This window comes from Chironomus tepperi, unplaced genomic scaffold (assembly GCF_022539635.2).
Source record: "Chironomus tepperi strain 1889 unplaced genomic scaffold, CSIRO-AGI_Ctep_v1 contig_16, whole genome shotgun sequence".
Taxonomy (NCBI): domain Eukaryota; kingdom Metazoa; phylum Arthropoda; class Insecta; order Diptera; family Chironomidae; genus Chironomus; species Chironomus tepperi.
Genome location: NW_027226138.1, coordinates 959748 through 963489, shown reverse-complemented (window position 1 = coordinate 963489; position 3742 = coordinate 959748).

Here is a 3742-nt window from a genome sequence, read left to right as displayed (position 1 = left end):
TTATGGTCGAGTCAATGGCAATAATTTGAAGACTTTTTGAGATTTTTATAGAAAAAATCGAATTCGAGACTTTTCAAGGAACTGCTTATTAATAAATTGAATCTAAATATGGATGTTTTGGAACTTTTTTAATTAAATTCAGGCTGTAATAGACGAGAAAGATTGCCAAAATCCTAAAACTACCTAATCTGGAAGTCAACAAGCTGATCTTAAGCAGGTTAGAGTTTAAGGCTTTGCCAGAGCCTTCGATAAGTTTAATTAAACAACTTCCAAACTGATTTAATTATTCACAATGTTTATTTTTCAGAGTTCAAAAACAAAATGAACTTTTGCATAAAAAGGGGCTTTCAACTATGTACACTAAATATTATTCAAATCTCAAATGAACGTTATAAAACACACGCTCCATTAATCGCCATAAAAGGTCAAATTTTGACTATAACGTTATATTGGACGTCATAAATGAATGAACAGAATCTGAAGGTAACCAAGACTGATTTATGAGTTCCAATTTCAATAAAAGCAATCCTCTTCCTTATAAAACGACCTGAGTTTACCTGCAATTTGATCTTTTAAACCAAAACCAAAATTGTTCAGAAATCCTTCAGATCTAAGATAAATAATTATGGATGTCTTTTTAACGGTGCTGCTCGTGATGCTATAGAAAAATTCCAGACAAATCTAATCAGTCAATTTATAATCAATTCGAATCAAGTTCCAATAAGTTCTATTTATGTAAGAACCCCTACGTGAGTTTCTTCAGAATATTTAATATGAAAATATATTCATCCGGTTTCTTCTGCTTATCTTTACATTTTTGCTAACGGCCAAGTTATAGCCACACTTGTTGTCTCTTCTAAAAATAATAGCGTTGGATATTTTTAAACCTCATTTGAATATTTATATTCTTTTACAACTGTGACTTGAATACAGAACATTTTCATTTTGTTGCTTGTTTTCCATTGTGCCAATAATTCGCGATGAATTGTGCATGGAATTATAAAATTAAGTGCACAGTTCAATAGCTCTTTATGTTATTGCATTTTATTCTCACAGAGAAATTGTATTATTTTTACAAAAGTATTGCTGATCCAAGTGTCCATGTGAAACATAAATCTTTGTCTCATGTTCATGAAATTCACCAAAAAACTGAAATGTATGTATGTACACATTATACAAATGCCGAAAAACATTAAAAATAAGAATCGTGGAAAAATCAGAAAATCCGTTTTCACATGCACAACCGTTGAAATGATGAAAGAACCGCGATAAATGAACCAAAAGAATGGACAATAAACAGCACAAACAGAATGAGAGAGAAAAAAAATTAAGCATTAAGAAAGCGAAATATTCAGCAGAATATGATTAAAAAATAAAAGTTGAGACTTTTGCGAAAGAATTCAAGGCAAAAGAAGAGATGCTGTACAAAAAAAAGGAGCGAGGCGAAAAAGGTCTCGCGATACATGCCTTCATTGAAAAAAAAAATAAAAATCTTAAAATCATCCGTTTATTGCCTAAAAGGTCTCATTCTCTCTCTACCTTTTCGTTTCATCTATATGTATGTACATCAGAAATAAAAATGAATGCAATAAATATCGCTAAACATACGGATTCACAAACCGATGGAATGCAAAAACGGCGCCGTCGACATGAAGTCTACAGCACACCTGCAAAAGTTTAAGAAATCGAAAAAACAAGAGAAGAAATAACAACAAAAAAAGATTTTTTCATAAGAAACTGTGGATAGCAAAGCATGAAGAAAAATGAGATGAACTATACAAGACATAGTATAGAAGAAATATATATCCATTCAGTCGCGCATAAGATCAGAGATCTGTTTTCATTATGCGAATGTGCGAAGCTTTACGGACATGAAAGAAAACTAGCTAAATGGGTTTGAATCCTTTGCGATGTTTTGTGAGATTTAACGGACATTTGAGATTTGAATTTTATTCGTTAAGTTTAACGAAAGTAGTTTCGTGCCCCTTTTTGTTGACATTTCATTCAAAATTGGTTAAATAGCTCAATTTATAGTTATTTGTGGACTAAAATTCAACTGTTTACTTAGATTCTAAACTCATAAATGCAAGCAGCACAAGCAACACAAATCAAAATTCAGACAAAGCTTTCGCAAGGTATTTTTAATAATTTTCTCTTTCTAGAATGAGCACAGCACAGAAAAAAATTCAGAATTTAATTTTTCATGTCTATAAATGGCTTTTGATTCATTTATTTACCTCTCTTAAGGTAATGCGATAAAAAAGGAGAATGAATGATGAAGAAGAGGACAAAAAAAAAATAAATAATTTTTTTGCTTAAGAAAATGATCAGTCTTGAGACAAGCAAGACAAAAGTGCCGACCTCAAAAAGGCGAGAAATGATGTAAAACACCAATGTAATACGAGGTTGAAGTTGGCTTTTTCAATCTATATTTGGTTGGCAGAGTAGTGAGTACTTTTAAAGTCATTGCAATTAAATAAAGTAAATGTTGTGTGGACGAGATTGTTTTTAGTCATCATTTGGTCACCCAAAACAAAAAAAAGAGTCAGTTCTTATTTAATTAATTTTGAAAGCGATTTCAACTTGACATTTTTTCGCGCTTTCATGTGGAAGCGTGATTTGTTTGATTTACAGACAGCATTTTTTTTGCTGGCTTTGATGTCAAGCACCTTTGTTAGCTTAACGGATATTTGACAATTTAAATGAGTTTTTTTGGAATTTTAAGACAAACAAATCATCATGTCGCCAAATTTATTTTGTACGGAACTAAATGTATGAACCGATTGAACCAACTATTTGCTGGTACACGTGCCGTGACATCTTATGATTTATAGTTGGTCATTTACGTTTTGATTGTTAAGCAAAAATTGATTTTGCTTGGGATTATTGTCTATTTGATGATAGACTTTCATAAGCTAATGTCAGAGTTACAGTCTGGAGCAGTTGCGAGTAACCTTTAATTTTTCGCCGTACACCTTAGTGGTAAGCAGTAGTGAAAAAGCGGTAATGGTCAAATAGTTAGAGCGTCGGACGGACTTAGTGGTAAGCCTCGTCCGAAACCACACACGACCTACAAAAAAAGTTTGGTGGCACATAGGTTGCCCACCACTGGTTTAAACGTTTCTTGAGAATGTCTTTTAAAGTTTGGGTGATCAATCATGTCTTACTGATTTTGCTAACCATTAACAATGAATTATTATGAATTACACCATGTGTTTTGTAGTTTGCACAGTTCGAATAATGCATACTCAAGGATGTTCTTTAATGCATGCATATAACAAGTATGTCCTGGTATTATATTTTAAAGAATATTGAACTAGATATTGGCAATCGGAAAACGGCGATCAACCAGCAGGGCCAGAACAGAGCATGAATCATAATTGATCAATACAGCTATCAAATCAGATGAGTAAGCATAAACAAACCCATTCTGTATAAATTATTCAAGAGTTCATTTGAATAACAAGATCCTGAATTCAGGTGACACCTTTGTCAATCATAAATATTCTGAAATAATCAAAGAATTTAGAATAAACCAACGAGGTGTTGATTCTTATCAAGTCACGTATGATCAACTTTCAAAATCTGGTCTAAACTCGTATGAATATTTATGTGAATGACCGAGACAGCTTCATTGAAAACATAACGTGACGTTTTGTTACTCATCGTCTGATAAACCCAGATGTTTTTCAATGACGATAAAGTTATCTCTGGCTGAAGATGTTATTTATGGTAAACTGAT